The sequence below is a fragment of the Nyctereutes procyonoides genome, unplaced genomic scaffold, assembly GCF_905146905.1.
Source record: "Nyctereutes procyonoides isolate TBG_1078 unplaced genomic scaffold, NYPRO_anot_genome, whole genome shotgun sequence".
NCBI lineage: Eukaryota > Metazoa > Chordata > Mammalia > Carnivora > Canidae > Nyctereutes > Nyctereutes procyonoides.
Window position 1 is genome coordinate 40,361,858 of NW_026575020.1, and position 25,432 is coordinate 40,387,289.

Here is a 25,432-nt window from a genome sequence, read left to right on the forward strand (position 1 = left end):
TAAGGACAAAAGAGTCAATAAACGAAAATATAACAATTATAAAAATATACCTAACAGCACCAGAATATCTGAAACAAAAACAGGAATTAAGAGAGATAAACTCAATATAGATTTCAGTACTCTCAATAATTGATAGAAGAACTAGACAAAATTAGCAAGGTTATAGAAGACAACGCAGGCAACCAACTCATTTATTGAATACTCTATGCAGAATATACATTTTTTTAATATACATTTTTTTTTGAGTGTACATGGAACAGTTTAAGAATATTCTGGGCCATAAAATAAGTCTTAATTATTTTTACAGATTGAAATCCTACAAGATACATTTTATGACCACAACAGAATTAGAGATCTGTAACAGAAAGATATTTAGGATATCTCCAAATATTTGAAATTAAACCAAATTACTTACAAATAACCCATAGGTCAAAGAAGAAATCCTAAGGCAAATATAGACTAAATGGAGGCAAATGTTTGACTAAATGAAAAGGAAAATATTTCATTGAATGCAGCTAAAACAGTGCTTATAGGAAATTTTATAGCTTTTAAATTTACAACTATATGAGGAAAGAAGAAAGGGTCTCAAGCATTAACCTAAGCTTCCACCTTGTACCACACTAGATAAAGATGGGGTGCCTGGGTGGTGCAGTTCGTTAAGCATCTGACTCTTGATTTTGGCTCATGTTGTGATCTCAGGAAGGTGAGATTGAGCCTGGCTGGCATAGGGCTTCACAGTCTACATGGAATCTGCTTAAGTTTTCCTCTCAATCTCCCTCTACCAAATAAATCTTAAAGAAAAAAAACTAGATAAACCCCAAATCAAGATGATCATTTTGGGATTTTAAGAAAATATTAATATGGAATGATATAGAGGTCAGCAAACTATGACGTGGGACAGCTATTTTTTTAAATAAAATCATTAAATAAAGAATTAAAAATAAAACTGTCTTTATACATAGATGATATAATGCCATTTTTAAGTAATTCACAACAGACTAGAAACAAATAGAACTAATTGACTTTAGCAAGGAAACCACTTCAAAGAAATAAAAAAGATTGTAAGAGAAAATTATGAATAACTTTTTCTCAACAAATTAGACAATTTAAATGGAGTGGACAAATGCCTAGACACAAATGCCTAAGGCACAAATTACTAAAACTAACTCCAGAGGAAATAAAATGAATAGATCTATAACAACTAAAGAATTAAACCAGTAATTAAAAACCTTACTGCAAAGAGAAGCCCAGGCCCAGTGGCTTCATTGGCGAATTAACAATTAAAGAAACGTTTTCTGTATCTGTAACAATGAAAGAAAATGAATCAGTAATTAAAAATCTTACTGCGAAAGAACCCCAGGCTTAGTGGCTTCAGTGGTGAATTCTGTCAAACATTTAAAGAAGCACTAAAACTAATCCTTCACAAACTTTTAGAAAAGTAGAAGAGGAAGGAACACGTGGCAACTCATTTTATGAGGACCCAATTCCCCTGATAACAAAGCCAGACAAAGATATAAGAAAACTGCAGAACAGTATCCTTTATGAACATAGACACAATAATCTTTAATAAAATATTAGCTAAATAATTTAGCAACATAGAAAATGGATTATATACCATGATCAATTGGGTGTTATCCCAGGCATGCAAGATTGGATTAAAATGTGTATACCAACATAAACATGCCAAGGGTCAGCAGATGTTCTCTTAAAAGGCTAGTTGGTAAATATTTTAGGCTTTTGGACCATTACGGTTTCTGTTGAAACTACTTAGCTCTGCTGTTATACTACAAAAACAGCCGTAGACAATATGTAAATTTAAATAAGTGGATGTGCCTATATTTAAGTAAAACTTTACCAAAATAGCTAGTTCACAGGTCATAGTTTGCTATCATATAATAAACCATACTGATAAAAGGTGTCTTTTTAGATTTATTTATTTATTCATGAGAGACAGAGAGAGAGAGGCAGAGACATAGGCAGAGGGAGAAGTAGGCTTCATGTGGGGAGCCCGATGTGGGACTTGATGTGGGACTCGACCCTGGACTCCAGGATCGCACCCTGAGCCGGAAGGCAGACACTTAACCGCTGAACCACCCAGGTGTCCCCTAATAAAAGTTTTTTTTTTTTTTTAAGTAGTTTTTACCCCACAACTTGGTTAGACTCAGTCACTTCTTTTTTTTAAGATTTTATTTATTTATTCATGAGAGGCACAGACAGAGGCACAGACAGAGGCAGAGGGAGAAGCAGGCTCCATGCAGGAAGCCTAACGTGGGACATGATCCCCAGTCTCCAGGATCACGCCCTAGTCCAAAGGCAGGCGACAAACCGCTGAGCCACCCAGGGATTCCCCCCTAATAAAAAGTTTTTAAAGAAAATCCCACATGATCATCTCGGTAGACACAGAAAAAGCATTTGATGTAATCCAACACTCCTTCCTGACAAAATCTAACAACAAACCAGGAAGAGTAGGCAATTTCACCTTGATAAGGGGCATCTGTGAAAATCCTAAAGCTAATGTAATACTTAATGGTGAAATATGAAGGCTCTTCTAAAATTGGGAACAAGGCAGGTAAGAATATCCACTCTTTTTTTTTTAAGATTTTATTTATTTATTCATGAGAGACACATAGGCAGGCAGAGACAGGCAGAGGGAGAAGCAGGCTCCATGTGGGAAGCCTGATGTGGGACTCAATCCCAGGACTCCAGGATCACGTCCCGAGCCAAAAGCAGAAGGTCAACCACTGAGCTACCCAGGCGTCCCAAGAATATCCACTCGTAAGTCCACTCTTAGTGCAATGGGGTGGGGGAGTGGGGGGAGGCATCTAAATTGGAAAGAGTTAAAAATGTTTTATACATAGACCTAATCCTCTATATATACCTAAGTAATTCACAAAAAAAGCAAAAACAGATCTGAGTTTAAGCAAGGTTACAGGATACCAGATCAATACACAAAAATCTTTTTTTTTTTTGTATACTAGCAACAATCCAGAAATGAAAGTAAGGAAAAGAATTCGATTCATGATTGGCATCAAAAGAATAACATACATAGGAATAAATTTAACAAAAGAAGTAATAAGAAATGTACATGTAAATCTAAAATACATGAAAATCTTTTTGTACATGAAAATCTAAAATATTATTGAGAGAAGTTTTAAAAGAACTAAAAAAGTGGAGAGACATTCCATCTTCATGGACTACAAGTCTAAACGTTGTTAAAATGATAATTATCCTCAATTTGATGTACAGATTCAATGTAATCTCTCTACAAAAAAATTCCAACTGAATACTTTTTTTTTAAGATTTTATTTATTTATTCATTAGACAGAGAGAGAGAGGCAGAGACACACAGGCAGAGGGAGAAGCAGGCTCCATGCAGGGAGCCCGATGTGGGACTCGATCCAGGGTCTCCAGGGTCATACCCTGGGCCAAAGGCAGGTGCCCAAACTCTGAGCCACCCGAGCTGCCCCAACTGAATACTTTAAAGAAATGTAAACCTAAAATTTCTGTGGAGATGCAAAGGTCCTGAAGTAGAGTAGCCAATGAAATTTTGAGAAAGCATGATTTCAGAAACTACCATAAAGTAATTATAATCAAGACAGTGTGATATATTGGTTTAAGGATGGGTACTAGAACTGGGTTGAGGGTTCAGAAATATATCCTTACATATATGGTGAGTTGATTTTTGACACAGGTGCTAAGACAATTCAGCAGGGTAGGGGGGGAGTAGTTTTTTCAGCAAATGATGCTGGGAAATTGGGTATCAGCATGCAAAAAAAAAAAAAAAACTTAGGCCTTTAATTTATACTAGACAAAAAATTAACTCAAAGTGGATCATACACATAAATTTAAAACTACGAAATTTCTTTTTTTTTTTTAAGATTTTATTTATTTATTCATTGACGCAGAGAGAGAGGCAGAGACACAGGCAGAGGGAGAAGCAGGCTCCATGCAGGGAGCCTGATGTGGGACTCGATCCTGGGTCTCCAGGATTGCACCCCAGGCTGCAGGCTGCGCCAAACCGCTGCGCCACTGGGGCTGCCCAAAACTACGAAATGTCTTGAAGAATACCTGTGACTTTGGGTGTCCTCACCAGTGGCAAAAGCTATTAAAGAAAAATTTGATAAGTTGGCTTCATTAAAATGTAAAAACTTTTGCATTTCAAAAGACATGATTAAAAAAGTGAAAAGACAAGCTCCAGAGATAAAGATTTGCATATCTGATAAAGGAGTGTCCAAAACATATAAAGAACAAGATCTTACAAATCAGAAGACAAACAAGCTGGTTTTAAAACTTATTTTTTTAAATAAAAATTACTTTTTGTTGTAGGACTCCCATTTACATGCAATAACTAGGCAAATTCATAGAGACAGAGAGTAGACTAGGGGAAGTGGTCAAAGTGTGGAATGGATAGTTATTTAATGGGTAAATTTTGAAAATATTCTGGAAGTGGATAGTGGTGGTGGTTGCACAGCCTTTTGAATTTAATGCCACTGAATTGTACACTCAAAAATGTTTAAAATGTTATTACAATAAAAATAAATGAAAAAACAAAAACATGAGAAAAGAACAGACATTTATTTTATCACCTAAAAAAGATGTTTAACATCCTGTTAATTATTAGGGAAATCAAGTTAAATTCATAATGAATTTCTACTATATACCTTCTGGAGTGGCTGTCGTCAAAAAAACTATAAAAATGTGTTGGTAAGGATGTATAGGAACTGGAAACCTTGTGCATTGCTATGAGAATATAAAATGGTATAGTCACTTTATTTTTTTATTTTTTATTTGATTTGACTTTTATTTCTCTGAAATCATATCTTGAGTTTTTACAAAGTAAATAATACAAAACTGTATAAGAATATTTTGGGCAGCTAGAAAACATCATCACTGGTAACATGCTTTACTTTCAATCCAAATACTAATATAGGGAATATTTTTTTCCAGCTTTATGTAGGTATCATTGACAAGTAACGTTGTATAAATTTAAGGTGTCCAATGAGTTGACTCCGTATCCTTACATATTACAAAATGATTACCACTATAGCATTAGCTAACCTCTTCATCATGTCATGTAATGACCCTTTCTTTTTTGTGATGAATATTTTAGATCTGTCCTCTTGCCAACTTTAAAATATATTATACTTTAGTATTTTATAGCTTAATATTACTTTAGTCTTATTAACTATAATCACCATTCTGTCATGCCAGAATTTGTCTGTCTTATAGGTATAGTCACTTTAGAAGTCAGTTTGGCAATATCATTAGGTTAAACATAGGGGCGCCTGGGTGGCTCAGTCAGTTAAGCATCTGATTCTTGATTTTGGCTCAAATTGTGATTTCAGTGTGTGAGATTGAGCCCTGTGTCATGCTCCACATTGGGTATGGAGCCTGCTTAAGATTCTCTCTCTCTCCCTCTGCCCTTCCCTCCCTACTCTATCTCTTAAAAAAAAAAAAGTTAAATAGAAACTTACCATATGATGCAGCAGTTTCATTCCTAGGTATCTACCCAAGAGACATATAAATGTATGTCTACACAAAAACTTGTATATGAACATTTATAGCAGCATTATTTATAATAGCCAAAATCTAGAAACAATCCAAATGTCCATTAGCTGGTAAAGGCATAAACAAAGTGTGGAATATCCATATAATGGAATGCTATTCAACAGTAAAAAAGAATGAACTACTAACATATGCTACAACAGGAATACACTTCAAAAATATGCTAAGTGAAAGAAATCAGACTCAAAAGACTACATTTTACATGATTCTATTTATATGAAATATCTAGAAAAGGCTAATTTATAGAGACAGGATGCAAATCAATGGTTGGGTCTAAAGGTAGGAGTGGAGATTGATTGGACACAGGCTCAAAGGGAGTTTTGCAGGGATACTGTTCTAAAATTGGATTGCAGTGATAGTTGCACAATTCTACAAATGAGTAAATAGAAGTCATTGAATTGTACATTTACAATGGATTCATTTTATGGTATACAAATTAAACCTAGATAAAACTGTAAAACTAAAAAGTACTTAAGATTAGTTGGAGACTTTTGGATAAACCAGTGTTTTGTGGGATTTTTGGAGAAAATGGTTTTAAGTGATGTCCTATTGATTTGTGTGATATCTCAGATTAGTCTTTCACTTGGAGACATATACCATCCCTGTTCCCAAAGCCTTACCCTGTGCCCTGCTTCATAAAAGTCCATCAGAAAGACCTTTCTCTTTGTTTGGGAGAACTGACTCAACTGTTTGGAATGTGGCTCTCATGGACTATTTAGGCAGATGATACAGAAAAATGCCTTCTTTCAGCACCAGGTTATAGATCAGTCCCAGCTAGACATCTTGCAAATATGTGCTGCTGATTGAGAAGCAGGTGAGAATTTGAGGAATGAAGATCCTGTCTACTGAAAGAGGAGAGCCCGTGGAGTGGAACCATCACATACTAGTATGCTTTGGGTTATATTGCTATGTGCTATTCGTAGTGCATTTTCACTGTTTTGTTTGTTTGTTTTGGTTTTTTTGCTGAGACCTCAAAATAATCCTGTGAGATAAGAGAGGTATCCTTAGTCTCCATTTTACAGAGAAGGAAGGCTTACAGAGTGACTCAGTTGTCTAAGAGCACACAACTGTGACAGAGTTGGATTTAAATTCAAATTTTTTTTTTTAAGATTTTATTTATTTATTCATGAGAGACAGAGACACAGGCTGAGGAAGAAGCAGCCTCTCTGCGGGGAGCCCGATGTGGGATTCTATCCCTGGACTGGGATCAGGCCCTGAGTCAAAGGCAGATGCTCAACCTCTGAGCCACTCACGTGTCCCATTAAATTCAAGTTTTCTGACTCCTTATCCTAAACCACTTCTTTTAAACTCCTGTTTTACACCTGTTCACCGGAAAGAGGAGCAGAGTGGGATGTGATTTTGACTGATTGTACATGTTGTCAGTAGATTTAGTCTGAAGAAAAGGATTCTATAGCAAGTATACTAATCAAGGACATACCCGATAACCTGGTAGTTATTAAAATTATACCTGGGTTGGAACTGTAATCATGGCACAGATGGTTTAAAGGTATCCAGTACTTGGTTGAAAGAGCAGACCACTTCCTGAGTTATAAATATAACTGTGCCAGAGATCGTAAGGAAATTCATTTGACAAACATGTACTGAGTGTCTACTCCATGCCAGGCTCCTTGCCAAGATACAAGATCACAAGATCCAGCTGGGTCCTATTGAGATACAGCCTGAGAGAACAGAAGTAGGCTGATGTGTCAAAATGACCACATCCACATGGATCTGGAGCCTGTCACTTTCTACTATCTTTGTAGCTGTGCTTTCTACAGGTTCCCTGTCTTGATGAAAATAGTCCATCTTTTCTTCCTTTTCCACTGTGGATTCTTCCATCTGCTTTTCAGCCAAACATAGGTAGATCTTGCAGATATCTAAAACACATCTTTGCTTTTAGGGATGCCTGAGTGGCTCAGCGGTTGAGCATCTGCCTTTGGCTCAGGGCGTGATCCTGAAGTCCCAGGATCCAGTCTCACATTGGGCTTCCTGCATGGAGCCTATTTCTCCCTCTGCCTGTGTCTCTGCCTCTCTCTCTCTGTGTGTCTCTCATGAATAAATAAATAAAATAAATCTTTGCTTTTAAAGAAAAGACATTTAAAAATAATTTTTCTTAATGGTTTAAATAGTTTATGCTTATTGCTAAACACTTGGAAGACATAGATGAGTTCTAAATAATAAACATAAAAATCACTTTTAATTCTACAACTTAGAGATTTCAGTGATTAACATTTTTGCTTCCAGTCTGCTTTTTACTTCCTATCAGCCGGTGTTTGCTTGTGCATGTGTGTGTCTGTGCACATACACGCAATTTTAGTATTTTGTTGTGTCAGGCTCTGTGTGAAATAATTTACATGTGTTCTTCTCAAGTAGCCTTGTGAAGCAAATACTGTTACCATATCTCCTATTTACAGATGAGACAGATTTCAAGGTAAGTGACTTGTCCATGTTTACATAGTTGATAAGTCACGTAGCAGGAATTTTTACCCTTACTTAGCTCAAGCTCTTCACCACTCTTCACCACTACCTTTCCAGAAATCTATTTTCTTCTGTGACTATCACTCCAAGATTGTTCTCTACAACACTTATCAGTAGCTGTTCTTTCATTCATTTATAAATATTTTATTTATATTTTTATTCATGAGAGACACAGAGAGAGGCAGAGACACATCTGTTCCCTCCACATCTCCTGGCTTCTTTTGCAGTCCAGGTGCATGGTTTGTGTTCGATAAAATAAAATTCTTTTTCTTTCTGTACTTAGCTTATTCACTCTTAGCTTTATGCTTGTAAATCACAAATGTGCATCCTCTTTTCAAAAAATGAACTTCTCTTTTTTCCATTTTGAAATTGTTCATTAGTGCATTCCAGGCTCCTAATCTAGTCAAGAAAGTTAGGCACCATTTTTAACTCCTTGATATCTTTTCTGTTTAAGCTGATTCCTTGGAAGGTGAATCTGGTCTATTGATCTAGAAAGATGGCCACAATATTTTAAGTGAAAAAAGCTTCCAGTACAATATGTATAGTTTGGGCTATTTTCTCTAACTACAGATATGTGTATTTTCAACATTTCTGATATTTATATATGGGAGGGTATTTTTTTTAAGACTTTATTTATTCATAGAGACACACAGAGAGAGGCAGAGACACAGGCAGAGAGAGAAGCAGGCACCATGCAGAGAGTCTGACATGGGACTCCATCCAGGGTCTCCAGGATCATGCCCTGGGCTGCAGGCAGTGCTAAACACGCAACAGGATGGGTATTATACACGCAACAGGATGATGTGAGAGGGGCCAGTTAGTGGACCTTAATTTTCTCTCTTTTGAATTACTTTTTCAGTGACTACATAGTACCAAAAAAGAAAACAAATCTATTTGGAAAAACAGAAAATTACCAAAAACAAAAGAAAAATGCCTTTTGGAGATATCCTTTCTATTTTCTTTCCACTCCTGCAACCTCAGTTTTAGTTCATTTCATTTGTGGAACATCTCTCTCTCTCTGTCTCTGACTCTGTCTCTTTTCACATTTCTCTTCCTTTCCTTCTGCTTCATATACTTGGTCAGTCTTCCCAAAGTCTTGCTTTCATTATCTCTTTTTGGAGCTCAGTGCTTAAAGTGGCTCCTTGTTGCACTAATTCTGAATATTTCTGCCTGGCTCACAAGGTCTTCTGTCATTTGTCCTTCTACCTTTTCAGTGCTGTTCTTCATGACTCCCTAACACAATCTCTGAACTATTCTGCTTATGTTCCCTGTACATGCCACAGGTATTCTCCGTTGCGAGTGTTTATTTACAGACTTAGTGGCAAAAAATACCCTTAAACACATAACTGTTTCCCTTCCTGTAGCATTTAGTTTTATCCAAGAGAAACTACATAGGATTTTGGCGACTGAAATGTGTTATTTTTTATTGGCATATTTAAAGACTATTGATTCTCTGTGTAAATAAGTAAGTGGCATGCTTATGCTGCAGGTACATTTTTCAAAGAACATGTTGGACAGTCTTTTCTAATGTTTTCAGAAAATTTGAAAGTAATTGGTGGGTGAAAAATAATCACTAGAATGCTTGTTAGAATACAGATTCTAGGGCAGCCCCCGTAGCTCAGCGGTTTACCGCCGCCTTCAGTCCAGGGCGTGATCCTGGAGACTTGGGATTGAGTCCCATGTCAGGCTCCCTGCATGGAGCCTGCTTCCCCCTTTGCCTGTGTCTCTGCCTCTCTCTCTGTGTGTGTCTCTCATGAATAAATAAATGAAATCTTTTTTTAAAACAAAGAATACAGATTCTAGGACCCTATATCTGTCATATATATAGAAATGTACAATTTTTAAAGCACTCTAAATGATTCTGATATACAACCAGATTGGGAAACACTAGCCTGAACCCTTTGTTTTCCCTGAATTCTTGTCATTTTTTTTTTAATTTTTCTCTTGCCTTTGATTTTCCTTTTTAGTTCTTGTCTACTACCTGTACTTCTGCACTTCTACTTCCTTTCTATCCCTGATTTTGGAAGGCTAACCTGATAAGTCACTTTTCCTACTGCTTTATTTAGTTTGACTTTGCTGTGAGAATCTGTTTTTCTCTTAGACTTTTTTTTTTTTTTTGATAGTCACACACACAGAGAGAGAGAGAGAGGCAGAGACACAGGCAGAGGGAGAAGCAGGCTCCATGCACTGGGAGCCCGATGTGGGATCCGATCCTGGGTCTCCAGGATCGTGCCCTGGGCCAAAGGCAGGCGCCAAACCGCTGCGCCACCCAGGGATCCCTTCTCTTAGACTTATGTGTATGATTAAATTATGGGTGACCAAAGCCTTTGTTTTCCTGTCATTATCATGAAAGATTTAGTGGCTCATCTCATTTTATGTTACAGAAGTCAGAAATGGTACTATATTTTACATTTTGTTTAGAAAAATGTGCATTTCCCATTTCACTTAGGTTATTTTCTTGTTTGAGGGACATGGTTTGCAAAAGTTGGAATGAATGGGCCTCATAGTTTGAGTCAAAAGAGATTAAGCATATCTGAATAATAATAACCAGGGCATTCATACTAAGGCATAGTATATAGTCATTTAAAAGAACCAGTACAAATATGACAAGATTGTTGCAGAAGGCTATTTATAATAGCTGTCTAGTAGTCTAGTATAGCTGAGTGAAAAAGATTGTACAGCAGTAAATATAAAATGAGCTCGTCTCTGCCTCTCTCTGTGTGTGTATCTCTCATGAATAAATAAAATCTTTATATATAATTTCTTTAACTCTAGAACATCTTCTAAAAATAAGAAAAAGAAAAGCACTAGGAATTTAGAGTGCTTATTTCATATTAAGAACAAAAGAGAGCAAGAGAGGCTTTAGCTGGTGTATTGGAGACAGCATCAGCTTCCACCCAGCACAGTAACTGATGCACTCAGGTGACTCAGCTTTTGCTTCCCTTGGGTTGTTTGGTCCGCAGTTTGCATTCATTGATCAGTGAGTTGATTCAGACTCAAACCCACCGACAGCAATGAATGTTGAGTGCAGCCATCAGTGTTTCCATCTTGGCCCTCCTGAATTCCTGGCTCTTCTTTCCACATGGGTTCTTTGAGGTCTGGGTCTGGTATGTCTCTTGGTAACCAATGATTGAGGGTCCACATAATGATAGCTAACATTGATACTGGAGCTGAGAGAGTCTTTAAGACAAGAAACTATGGTTCAGAGAATGGAAGGAACTTGTGGAGAAGCTAATAGAAAGCTCTGTGACCACACAGGCAGTTCTTGCATACCTGGTAGATGTAAACAAGAGTCAAGGGTCCTGACTCTTTCTCTCTGTTTTGGACTGAGAAATATGAGTGCTTTTCTAGGTAAATTAGCACAGGATATGTTTTGGGTTAAATAATAATAGTAGTTATGTATACTGAATATTTGCCGTGTGCTCAGAATGGTGCAGAGCACTTTATGTATTAATCTCATTGAATATCAAAACTCCATGAGGTTAAGTGTTCTTATTATCTCCCATTTTATACATGAAAAAAATGGAAACTCAGGTACTTGCCTGTAGTCACATAGCTAGTTAAGGAGTTGAACCAAGATTCTTCCCAGATATCTGACTCCAGACCTGACTTTTTCTTGAATTTAACAAATATTTGAATAAGCATATGTGTGGATAGAAATAGGCAATAGTTGCTTTCAAACAGCTCGTATTCTAATAGGGTTGTCAAAACTTAACCATATTAACTGTAATTGGAGGTAGATTGTGATAAGGGCTAGACGTTAGATAGTTGTATGCTACTTTGCTTATTAAATCCTTCTCTTGCCCTTAATTAAAGTTTTGAGGGGATGTGGGAGAAATGGGTGTAAAATACTTAATTGGATTTTGCTCAAGATCAATATATATTTTTAATCTTTCTCCTTGCTATATCCTATTTCTCACCAGAGTTGCATATTTCTAGGAGACATTTTTAAGTACATTAAGTATTATAGTGGAGTTCTCCTTATCTTGTTAAAACGAAACGCTTATTTGTTAAGAACACAACAAAAAGGAAGGAACGATGGGCAATAGAAATAGGGCGAGCTCTTAAAAAATTCACTGGACCACCTTTGGGGGATAGGCAGCAGGACTGGTTCTGGTGATCCTGTGTGACATATGAAGGTACAGCCTGCTCCTTTGCTTCAGGAAATGTAGTGTTGTTTGTAAGGACCCCAAGGTACAGTCAACGGTCGGTGGTTTTTTCAAATCCCAAACTCACCGACAGCGTTGAATGTTCCTTGGAGTCCTCTGAAGGCTGGGTTCTGGCCGTGGCAGCCCTTCTTCAGCCTGTACCCATGTTCCAGGAGCCAATGAGCAGTGAAACCACTGCTTATAGAGGCACTCATACTCTTTTCCAGGTTTCAACTTGAGAGTATTTAGATTATGAAATCAATTTGTGTACAGCAGAGAGCCAATGAACTTAATGAACTTGCGAGACTGTAGTTATTTATACAAGCAGTCTCCAATGGATGGCTGAGAAAATGGCTTTGAGTGGTATTATTTTTTAATTCTGAAAATGTCAAGTGCCTCATTTTATAGTAGGTTCATTATTAAAGGACATGGATAAGAAAGAAATTAACACATATTGTGGACTCTATTATGTGCTGAGATTTGTGTATTTTTATCTCATGAAACTCAAAACAACCCATTTGTACTTCATGAAAAAACTGAGTCTTAGATTAAATGATTTGCGCAGTTACATAGCCAGGAGTCACAGTTATAAGCCAGAACTTGAATACTGGACTTTATGAATGTGCAGCTAACTGATCATATCACCTCTTCCTTGTTCACCACAAAACTTATTGTTCTATATCTGAGAGTAGCATCTTCAGTGAGAGCTATATTGAACGAGTAAACTCTTTCTCCTTGTTTGCCTGTATGAAGAGTAGGTGGGTCTGTAGGTGAAATATTTCATAAAGAAGATGAAAAAATTGACCTTCGTAATTGGTAATCTCTCTGGCTGAGATCCTGGATCACTAAGTTACCACAGAGATTTAGTGGTAGTCTACAAGTTATTTTCCATATTGAAAAAACAAAAACAAAAACCCCATCACCTAGTAGAAAGCCTCTATTTCTCCTCTGTACGGTCACAGTAACTAAAATGTCAAGTGTCTTTGCCTTTGGTATAAAGAGTATTGGTACATTATAGACATGCCATGAGGGTTATTTTTTATTGGCTACTGAAGGTCCTTGATTAAAAATCTGGAAAATGAATTAATTATATGAATAGAGATGGAGGGTTTCAGAACGTAGGATTTTATTATGGGAGGGATTGAGGAGTGAGTGCTCAGTTGAAGAAAGGCTTGCAGAACTCCTGGCTGAATTAAGGTTAATCTTTAATCAGGGATAGTTATTGTCATTTGCTTTGAGTTTAAATATTAAAGGTTGACTCTCTTCAAATTCATTTTCAAAGGAGCCAAATGGTACACATTTAAAAAAAAAATCAGGCTCTGAAAATTTGGTTTGAATGTAAACTGTTTACATTCTATGTCAATTTAATTATTTCACCCTCTGTCACAACACTCCAGCTAGCCAGCTTTATTGAGTTCTCAGTGTTATGACAGTGAATTGTATACAAATGACAACAAAAAAATCAAACAACTGTTACTGTGTAGTAGTTTAAAAACTCTTTAATGTGTTTAATTTAAACAGTTTTCCCCTTGGTCTGATAGTATGAAGAGATGTTGGTACCTTATACCATTTGGATGTATGTTCAGACTTTAAAAAAAATACTGACTTCTGCTCCAAGCCATTAGATGTTTACATAATACCATTGCTTAAATTCATTGCATTCTAAGAAGAATGCTTTTCATAGACTTGAAAAACTAGAGCAGAGTGAAGGCAGGTTTCTAGAATGACAGGGGTATTTCCCACTGTGTTTGAGATCATTAATTTTCATGGTAGGGCAGGCCACCATCATCCTCATCCTTTAATTTGCTTTAAGTCCTTAATTTTAGTTTTTATCATCAGGCAAGTTTGAGGCATACACTGCATATTTTAAATGAATTTGCAGGGATAAAGTCTAAGGGTTAAAAAAACATAGAGTTAAATTAGCCAAGAGTTATAGGAACTACAAATTTAATAAATTGGTCTATTTCATTCTTGATTTAGATTGGTTTTCAGTTTGTCAGAATTCACCATGCTATCCTTTACTGTTTCACTTACCTCTTTTCCTTTTCCAGAGATTCTACGAAATATTGAAACCCACATTGCTCCATGTTGGAGAAGTAATTGTTTTCATAGTCCTCTTGAGGCCTCTTGATATACTTGAAAGAAACAAGAAGCATAGACTCAATAAAAGATTATATTTGAGGGATTAGTAGCATGGAAGAGAAGAGGAGTCACTATCTCTGGTGGCTGTCTGTTTAGACACTTCTCAAAGCTGTAGACCAAGATTTCACCATCCAGTTTTGTCATTGGTGTAATGTTGCTACTTTTGCAGCTTGTCACCATCATGTAGTCACATCTTTCCCTATGCTCTAACCTATAATGTAATCAGACAGTGATAACTGGACAATGATCACTGGAAAAGTAGTTATTAGGCCTCATCAAGTTCTGTACTCAATTGCAGATACCAACTATTAATTAGAAAATCTGTGCTTATACAATTAGAATTTCTAAAAGAAATTGCCAGATGAGAAGTTACACAAATATTTGAATGAATTTAACATACTTTGCAACAGTTCCTCACCCCTTCCCACTTCCCCAGCAACCATTTGGTTTGGATCTCATCCCAGCACTATGACTACTAATTCTAGCCTTAAGTTAGGCTGAGAGAATGTGTTGTTTCATGGCAGTGCTTACAAAGCCTGCTGGATCCAGAGTGTTTACTTGGATATTAGGGAGGAGGAAAAAAGTACACTAAAGATTGCAGTTGTATATGGAATTTTTGGTCATTCTTATGTTTAGGCTGCTTGAGGTTTTACCAGATAATTGAGAGGTAGAAAGAAATTTAAACTCCGCAGCTTGGAATGTTTTGCCTTTTTTTTCTTTAAGATTTTATTTCTTTATTTGAGAGAGTGAGTGTCAGGGGGAGAGAGCGTGAGCAGGGGAGAAGGGCAGAGGGAGAAGAAGCAGAATCCCTGCTGAGCTGGGAGCCTGAGGTAGGACTTCATCTCAGAACCCTGGGATCAGGACCTGAGCCGAAGACAGACACTTAATGGACTGAGCCACCCAGAATCCCAGCAGCATTTAACTTTTTGACATGGCAACTTTGTATCAGGTTATTTCAGATATTTTAGATGAGTGGGAAAGACAGGAGGAGGTGGGCAGGCTAACTCACTGAAATAGCAAATTGGCCTACTGCCAAACGACAGTATTTTTTTTCAAATGGGACCTTTCTTTTCAAAATCTATTAAAATATTCTTAAGTCACATATGACATAATATATGTCACACTTAACATATATTACCACCTGAATTTTCTATCCCCTAGTTACAATGACTTGTGTTAAGATTTTACTATTTTAGATTATTTTGCAAACCCACAGGAAGCAGAACTTAACATTTCCATGGTAAATTAATTCACAGGGTATCTGTAATCAATGAACAACTCTTCTAAGTAACTCTGTACCAAGGATTGTTGTTCAGCCAAGCTGAAGGAGTGAATATATTAAGTGAGTTGGGAATGTAAAGTTATAAAAGAAATAGGAATCAGAATCATGCAGTAGTTCATATTCATGGGCATTAAGCTGAAAAGAATCTTGGATTTTATTGTGGTATGTGAAAAGCGTTGGCAGAGATTTTAAAAGTCCTTGAGAGCCAAGAGGCATGTGTTTTGCAATAACCAGTTAATGAAATAAACAAGAACAGTAATCGAAGGACTCAATGTTTCCTTTTTTATAATGACGAAACCCTGATGAACTTTCAATAATATAAGAATTTGTATTTCTTTCACTGTCCTGTTTGAGTTTATTGGGTCAAATTTAATCATATACTTTATATGCTTTAAAAACTTGATGTCTGTTCTTATAAAGTTTATTGTTTCAGGTAGATTATAATGTTAAGACATTGTAAGTTATAGGTAATTAGACATTCATTCTATAACTTTTTATTTTGAACTTTCAGGAAAAAATGCTTTTTATTATGTATGTGTATGTATGTTTGCTTGTAGGTAGGTATATAGGCTCCACACCCAGCATAGAGCCCAACAGAGGGTTGAACTCACAACCCTGAGATTAAGACTTGTGCTGATAACAAGTCCAGATGCTTAACCCACTGAGCCATCCAGGAGCCCCTAGGGAAAATGCTTTTTAAATGTTGGTTTCCTTGGCTATTTCCAGCAAATAGTTGAATCTTTGCAAAGTATGATGTCCTAAAAGTTTTATTTTTGGATGTATATTTTCTAGAAAAGCTATGTTTAGATCTACCTCATACTTTCATAAATGAAATAGGTTGGGTAAGCTATTAATACATGACATTACTCGTTTTAGAGTTATTTCTCCATTGCTAACCTGAAATTGGACAATCCTGATGTTTGGTTAGGAATGCTAATCATGGGGATCCCTGGGTGGCGCAGCGGTTTGGCGCCTGCCTTTGGCCCAGGGCGCGATCCTGGAGACCCGGGATCGAATCCCACGTCAGGCTCCCGGTGCATGGAGCCTGCTTCTCCCTCCACCTGTCTCTGCCTCTCTCTCTCTCTGTATGACTATCGTGTAAAAAAAAAAAAAAAAAAGGAATGCTAATCATGGATAGGGGAAAAATCCTGAGATGAAAGAGTAGAAAATAAGTTTCAATCTATAGTTTTATAACTTTAAAGCTATCAGGAGTCTTAGAGGTCATTTAGTAGTGATTTCCAAGTCTGATTTTGCATCAGAATTAAAAGTGTGATGATGGGAAAAGTGGATTGCTAATAATGCATATTTCTAGACTTTGCCCTAAGCTAAATAAATCAGATCCTCTGGGAATGGGTTTTATAGTTTTCAGAAGCCCCCAGGGGATTGTGATTTGCCATTTCATGGACATTTGGGAATCTCTGATTTAGATTTCTCTTTAACAGATGAGGAAATGAATTTATTATTATTTTTTAAAGATTTTGTTTATTTGAGAGATAACAAGCAAGAGAGAGCATTAGGGGGAAGGGCAGAGGGAGAGGGAGAAGCAGACACCCTGCTGAGCAGGGAGCCCAAGGTGGGGCTCCTCCATCCCTGGACCCTGACCTGAGCCAAAGGCAGACACTTAACTGACTGAGCCACCCAGGCGCCCTGAAGAAATGGATTTAGAATGGAAATGAAGACCTGGCAGTCATACAGTGGGTCAGAATCAAAATCCTTGATTCTGTGTGTTGTTGGGGCAGGGGTGGTGGTGGTGGTGCATGCACGGGCATGGCTGTTTACTTATACAATACTGCCTTTCCAAATGAAAAGGCTTGCTTTTTTGCAGAATTTTCCTGCTATCCTATTGGCCATCTGAAAAGTACTTCAAGTCTATCTGCCTGGCAGGTCAAACATCTTAGCCTTAGGGATACACCCAGAACTATTGCAAATGGACCACTGACTTGAATTTAGCATCCTGGCCTGAAGTATTTGATTAAGTAAGTGATGCTGAGTGGTGTTGGCATAAAAACTGTCCGTGGTATGAAATGAGGAATAGCTGTAAGTGATCAAAAGTCTGTGAAGGCCCTTCAGGCTCTGACATTTATCAGCTGCTGCTACACTTTAACACTGTTCTCTAATCAAAGGTGACTACCACTAGATGGAAGAGGCTTACAGAACCTTTGGCTGCTCTCAGGGGAAGAATTTATTTTAATTGCCAGTGAGAAGGTAGGAATGATTTCAGTAAAGATCAAGAACCTCCAAATCCACTTCAGCTTGGGCTCCTGGCCAAGTGTCCATCCTCTGGAGGGAGTTGGTGTCAGCTGCTGTCTTATGACTTAAAAAAGCCAAAGGCATTACAGAAGCCTTTCCTGAGTTGGCAGGCAGCAAGGGCACCAGGAATCAAGGCCTGACACATGTCATCAGCCTGGAAAAAGTGGAGTTTGGACACTAATGATGGCTCTTGTCAAGGCTTAGTGTGATAAAGCCAGGAGGACTCAGCTTGGGGGTTTGTTTGCATAGAAGAGAAGTTACAGCTTCTCACCTGCCAAGAGTTTTCACTGCCCCAGCTGTATGTCAGTGACAAATCCTTCACCCTTGACTCCTGTCACTTCTTTTTAATTGTTGATGGTAGAGATGCTGGATGGGTAAGGAAGAGAAGGAGTCTGGTTATATCTAGCACATTTCCTTATTTGCTTGTCTTCTTGCCATTCTCTATGTAGAACTAAATTTATGTGGCCATACTCCAGGCTAGTTTTTTTTTTTTTCTTTGTATATCTGACGGTGTACTGGGCCAGAGTCTCAGGTCCTTTATTTCTATAAATGCCATTGCTGATGACCACACAAATGTTTTGATTGGCAGTTATGAGAAAGCTTTTTTGCTGATATAGCTCTTTGTTAGAAGTGTTAATTTTCAAATCCCAGCCTTGCCATGTAATAGCTGTGTGATTTTTGGCAAGTAGTTTAACCTCTGTTTCTCATCTGCAAAATGGAGGTAATTAATTGTACTTATACCACTGGGTTGTTGTGGGAACTAATTGAAAGCAGGAGTATAAAAATACATGACACGTAACATTCAAATTTCAGTTATTATTATAATTATTTGGTTGAACTTCCTGCCTACTGGGAAGAATGCAATAAGAGTTCTCTAACCCATTGTCTTAGTGACTAAAGGAATCCTGATGCAGAGTAAAGGTAAAATTAAAATCAGGAGAATCCAGGGCAGCCTGGATGGCTCAGCGGTTTAGCGCCACCTTCGGCCTAGGGTGTGATCCTGGAGACCCAGGATCGAGTCCCACGTCAGGCTCCCTGCATGGAGCCTGCTTCTCCCTCTGCCTGTGTTTCTGCCTCTCTCTGTCTCTGTGTCTCTCATGAATAAATAAATAAATCAGGAGATCCAGATTCAAGTCTTGACTGCTATATATTACTTTAATTTCCATACTTTATCATAACAAATTTATACCAACTAAAATAATCGGGCAGCCCCGGTGGCACAGCGGTTTGGCACCGCCTGCAGCCTGGGGTGTGATTCTGGAGACCCGGGATCGAGTCCCACATCGGGCTCACTGCATAGAGCCTGCTTCTCCCTCTGTGTCTCTGCCCCTCTCTCTCTGATTAAATAAATAAAATATTTAAAAATAAATAAAACAATCAAGATCTCTGAGATCTGTGTCACACACAAAAAACTGACATTCATAAAAATTATTGTGGTTCCCAAGAGCTTTTGCTTATAAGGGTTATACCTATCACCTTTCACTGTATTAGAAATTAAGTTGAGGGACGCCTGGGTAGCTCAGCAGTTGAGCATCTGCCTTTGATTCAGGGCGTGATCCTGGAGTCCCGGGATCGAGTCCCACATCGGGCTCCCTGCATGGAACCTGTCTCTCCCTCTGCCTATGTCTATGCCTCTCTGTGTGTGTGTGTCATGAATAGATAAATAAAAATCTTAAAAATTAAGTTGAGAAATTTAAAAATATTTATTAATTCATTTAAAGTAAAAATAATAAACTATTATATAGCAACATTAATAACATCTTAAAATAAAAATAACTAAAAATATCTATAGCTTCCTAAAAAAAAGCCACTTTACTGAGAAACGTGACATTATTTTTGTGTCTTTAATATCTAGTTTTGCAAAGGACAACTGAATTTTCATATCTGCATATATCTGTATCTGCATTCTATCTGTTTCAATATATTGTTTTGGCTCAAATATATGAAGAAAATCTGGCCTCTATACATATATATGGGAAAAGGAGAATTTTTATAGTTTGGATAATTGTGTATTTTCTTCTTGATGTTACATCAGATCTCAATAGTTGGTAGTTTCTTAAAGGTTAGTTGCAGTGCGGAATGTGAAACCACATCAATGAGCTTTCTTTTTTTTTTTTTTTAATTTTTATTTATTTATGATAGTCATCACAGAGAGAGAGAGAGAGAGGTAGAGACACAGGCAGAGGGAGAAGCAGGCTCCATGCACCGGGAGCCCGACGTGGGATTTGATCCCGGGTCTCCAGGATCGCGCCCTGGGCCAAAGGCAGGCGCTAAACTGCTGCGCCACCCAGGGATCCCTCAATGAGCTTTCATACTCTATTCCATTAAAATGTCCTAATCCAAAAAATAAATAAATAAATAAATAAATAAATAAATAAATAAATAAATAAATAAATAAATAATAAAAAATAAAATCCCCTAATCTGTCTTATACTTTGCTTAAGTCTTTTACCCATGAATGATTTTGTAACCTCATGCTTTGGTCATTTGGAAAATACGGGTTTAACAAGTTACCTAGATTTTCTAAATATGGACGGACACATTTCATCATATAAAATCCAGTAAATCAATTTTCTTAATATTACCACTAATCTCGGAAATACCTTCTGGGTATCTCTGAGGCTCACAGTGGCAAATACAAATTTTCCAAAATTTTAATTTTTGTTTAAAGGCTTAAATTTTATCCCTGGCAACAAATACTGCCAGTTGTTTTTCTCAAAATGACATGCTTGCTTTGTTCATTTTCAAGATAATAATTGTCAAACATCCAAGTCTGAATGACCATAATTTTCTGTTGCTTTTTTCAAGTAAAATGGTGGCCCATGAAAAAATTTGCTAGTTGATGTCACAACTCAAATAGTAACTTCAAGTGCATTTCCTCCAGAGTATGGAGTACCTTAAGTGTATTTTCCATTTTGTCACACAAAATATTAAAAAGTTGCAGAGTCAAGCATTGAGATTTAAAATCAGTAAATTTTATTGCTTCATCAAGGACATTCTTAAGTTAAAATGGCTTTTTTTTTGGTAGTGTGTGGTGGTGGTGAATACAATAATGACTGTCAATACATTTTGATTAGTGCTAAAGCCAGCGGTTTAACCCAACGTTCGCTTTGCACCATCATTGTAAATGTCAACGTAGTGAAAACGGCAAATTATGTCCTTTTATAATTAGTACAAAAATAGTTTTGACCTTGCAGTCTCTCTAAAGGGTTTTGAAGACATCTGTAGATGACACTCTGAGAATCACGGCTATGGAGTCCAATTAAGAAATTCTAGATGGAGGGACGCATGGGTGGCTCAGCAGTTGAGCGTCTGCCTTTGGCTCAGGGCGTGATCTCGGAGTTCTGCGATTAAGTCCCACATCGGGCTTCTGGCATGGAGCCTGCTTCTCCCTCTGCCTGTGTCTCTGTCTCTCTCTCTCTCTCTCTCTCTCTCTCTCTCATGAATAAATTAAAATATTAAAAAAAAAAACTCTAGATGGAGCGCCTGGGTGACTCGGTCAGTTAAGTGACTGACTGGATTTTGGCTCAGGTCATGATCTCAGGGTTGTGAGATCAAGCCCTAAGTTGGGCTCTGTGTTGGGCATGGAGCCTGCTTAAGATTCTCTCTCCCTCTACCCCTTTCTCCACCCTCCCCACCCCCCAAGGTGTCTGTCTTCCATCTCCCTTCTCTAAAAACCCAAAAACAAAAACTCTAGGCAAATGGTTGAAATTTCCCTAATCCCTTCAGGATTAAGACTGGTGGGCTATAGGAAAGATGTTCCCTGGGATCTTGTTTTGGTTTAGCATAGTATTAAGAGGCTGTTTGCATATACTGGAAGCTCAGTGAAAGTTGCTCAGTCAATGCAGATTGCCTAAATACTGCGTTTAGGAACTTTTTTCTTCTATACCTTATGAATTCAGTTTTTTATGTTCTCATTGTAAATACCATGCATTTTCCGAGTCTTACTGATTCCTCTGTTAAGGATTCTACAATATTATTGCTATGTATGTTTTATTCTCCTTGTGGGGGGATAAGAAGTAAATCACATGGCATTTGTTCTTTTTTATGATCTTTGGAAAATAAAAGCAGTTAAGCTTTAAAATAAAATAAAATAAAAGTTAAAATAAATAAAAGCATACCACAGTGTGTAGACACAGGCACTATTAGTCTGACATAGGATTAAGCTTTTATTTTTTGTTTTTATTTTTTTAAGATTTTATTTATTCATAGAGACGCAGAAAGAGAATGAGAGGCAGAGACACAGGCAGAGGGAGAAGCAGGCTCCATGCAGGGAGCCCGACGTGGGACTCAATCCAGGGTCTCCAGAATCACGCCCTGGGCTGCAGGCGGCGCTAAACCGCTGTGCCACCGGGGCTGCCTGGATTAAGCTTTTAGTAAGCGTTTGTAATAACTACCTTCTCTTGAGCATCCTTTCAGTGTAGGCACTGTGACTCTATATGTAAACACACATATTTATATATAAATCTATGTATATTTGGGCAGCTCTGGTGGCGCAGCAGTTTGGCGCTGCCTGCAGCCCGGGGTTTGATCCTGGGGACCCTGGATCGAGTCCCACGTCAGGCTCCCTGCATAGAGCCTGCTTCTCCCTCTGCCTGTGCCTCTGCCCCTCTCTCTCTCTGTGTGTCTCTATGAATAAATAAATAAAATCTTTAAATAAAATAAATCTATGTATATTTAATATATGTATAAATCATGTGAGTATATATTATATATACTTAAGTGTATATATTTATATGTAAGTAGATTAAAATATTTATTTGTATATAGATATGTATATATATAGATAGTATATATATGTTTTACATAAATACATAAATCATCCACATTTAATTTTCTCAGAAGTCTGCCAGGTATTTGGTATAATCCTCACTTTCTGTATGACGAATGAGACTCTAATAGGAGATATGATTTGCTCAGAGGAGTGAAAACAACATGGGCTAGATTGAGTAGAATTAATTATTTTCCCAATGCCAGATTCTTTGTAATGCCTTCCCAGATTTCTCCCCTACATTTATTCCTTCCTCCTTGGTTCTATAGCATGTCTCATGATGTACCTTATTTTAGAATTGTGTGCAAAGCTTTTCTACTTTAATATAAACTCTGAAAATAGCCATTTTGTTTAGATATACAATATACCAGGCACTTGATAAGTGTTTATATTAAACTAAGTGCATATCCCTTGCTTATTTCATTGTATACCTGAAGAGTATATAAATGATATAATTTAAGTATACTGATTTTTATTTTTTTAAGTATACTGATTTTTAAATCCATGCAGGATTTCCTTTTGAGATGTGAATAACCCTGTAATCTATCTATTCTAAAAGTTTCATTGTGTATCTATTTTGAGGGTGTGTGTGTCAAATGTTTTCAACTCCTAAGTTAGAAAAATCAATGAAAAATGTGAACATTTTGTTCATATTATTGTTGATTAAGTAGTACCCTTTTTGACTCCTTAGAGATGACTCTACAAGAGGATGGGGGGGAGGTGCTTACTTGAGTTGATATATTTATTTTTTAGATCAAAGCACATGGAAGAAAGTTGTAAAAGCCTAGCTCACTCCTTTTTTTTAAGATAGGAGTCAGTTTGCAGCTTAAATCAATTTGGAAATCAAAGCATCCTCTATAAGATGTCAGTTGCTGTAAAATCAGTAACTGGCAGGTGATTATTTCTGTCTTCAAAATAAACAATGATCAGAAGCAGTTATAATAATTGCTCTATTTTTGTATAGTCTCTATAAAAAGATTATTTGAAGAGTAACATCTGTATAAAGGACTAACCATAAATGCTTAGCTAGCATCCTGAGTGGAAACTTGAGATTTAGGTGTAGGAAGGAGAGTGGTGGTCATTTCTTGGTAAGCCCACATGAATTTGGGTACTTTTGCTTCCTGATAATGCCCTCAGCATATCTTTTGTTTCTAGGAAGTTCTTAAGGCTAGAGCTCTTCCCTTTGGGGCTTTCTTACCACCTTCTCAAAGTTTTGTTTCTGCAGTGGTGTCTTAACTAGGTTATATGAAAGCAGACTCATGAAAGGAATTTATCCCAAAGCTTACTTCTTAACTCTTTCAGAGATATTTGGTTCACAAATTCATTTGTGAAAGTTTTGTTTTGGCTGTTAGTAATAGAATCTTTATTTGTGCTGCTTCAGGATATGGAGCTGAGGAGAGGGCATTTCTGTCAGATCACAGCTTAGTCCATGTAGGTCTGAAGGGATAAGAACTGCTGAGGAGGTGAGAAAAGTAACACCCTTTCTTTGTGTTATCTTAATTAATGCTCCCAGCAATCCTTCTGATAAGATAGTTGTTATTGCATTTGTCACTATACGTAGATATTCTATTCCACTCCACTCCACTGTTTTCCATGTACAAAAATAATTTATAGTCCTATGTTGTCCAGTCACATGAACATGTTAATTGAACAGTGGTATATATTGTTGAATATATTGGATAAACTAGTATTTGATTCAAATACTAAATTCTACAGTTAATGTTACTCCATGAAAAAGCTGCTGATTAGGACACTTTTCAAATTCATGTATGTATACTGGGGCTAAGACTGTAGGAATGTGGCTCATTTAGGGGAACTGTCAGCTTTCAGGTATGAGAGCATGGCCTTAAAATGGTTGTAAACTCTAAAGAAAATGTCTTTGGAGTGGGGTTTATTCAGACACTGACAGGCAATAAAAATTAACATATTAAGGGTTTATTTTAGATTTTCAGTTGAATATTATCTTAAATATGGTTTAGACGCATATACTGATTACAATATTTATTGTTTACAAAAACTTAGTGCTTTTTTTTTTTAATTTAAATCAAAGTGAAGTCTACTTTTCCCATTGGTCTCTTCTGTGCTACCATTCTCCGCTTTCCTGCTCCTTTAAGAACGTTAGGAGGGCTTATTTGTAGTCTAAATATGTGGACTTTTTTTTTACTGTGTTTTTTAGGTGTTTTGCTTATTTTTACTATTACTACTGGTATTAAGAGTCTTATATAAACTACTTTTTAATGGGGTGTGTAATCGAAATAGACGCTGGCAATTTATTCAGGAAAGCAGAAAAGTAAAGGCTATATCTGATTATTAGTGGTAAAGGAAAACCTAATAAAATAATGCTATGTGAGTTCAGAATAATAGACATTTTCAGGGGAGAAAGGTTACATGAAGGAATCTTGTGAGCTGCTATAAATATTCTCTAATTTGTTTTGAGTGCTGGGTATGTGTTATGCATATATATGTAAAAATTCATCAGACTTAAACTTGATTGTTTACCTTACCATATATATATGAATTATACCTCAAAAAATAAAATAGTTGTCATCATATCTGAAGTATATGTGACAAAATCTTGATTATGACTATGAGTGAGGGGGATCCCTGGGTGGTGCAGTGGTTTGGCGCCTGCCTTTGGCCCAGGGCACGATCCTGGAGACCCGGGATCGAATCCCACGTCGGGCTCCCGGTGCACGGAGCCTGCTTCTCCCTCTGCCTGTGTCTCTGCCTCTCTCTCTCTCTGTGACTATCATAAATAAATAAATTAATTAAAAAAAATGACTATGAGTGAGGATT

At 37.1% G+C, this 25,432-nt stretch overlaps 1 protein-coding gene and 1 long non-coding RNA gene across 2 annotated transcripts in view; one reads left to right on the top strand and one right to left on the bottom strand.

The window, feature by feature from the left end:
- Positions 1–25,432, top strand: part of NR6A1 (nuclear receptor subfamily 6 group A member 1) — a 218,932-nt gene that overhangs the window by 60,607 nt on the left and 132,893 nt on the right. The gene's annotated exons all lie outside the window — the stretch shown is intronic.
- Positions 14,206–25,432, bottom strand: part of LOC129514952 (uncharacterized) — a 33,568-nt gene continuing 22,341 nt past the window's right edge. The window contains exons 2-3 of the long non-coding RNA XR_008665511.1: positions 18,137–18,231; positions 14,206–14,326 (exon numbers count right to left, since the gene is read on the bottom strand). This is a non-coding gene — a long non-coding RNA (uncharacterized LOC129514952). The remainder of the gene's footprint in view (positions 14,327–18,136; positions 18,232–25,432) is intronic.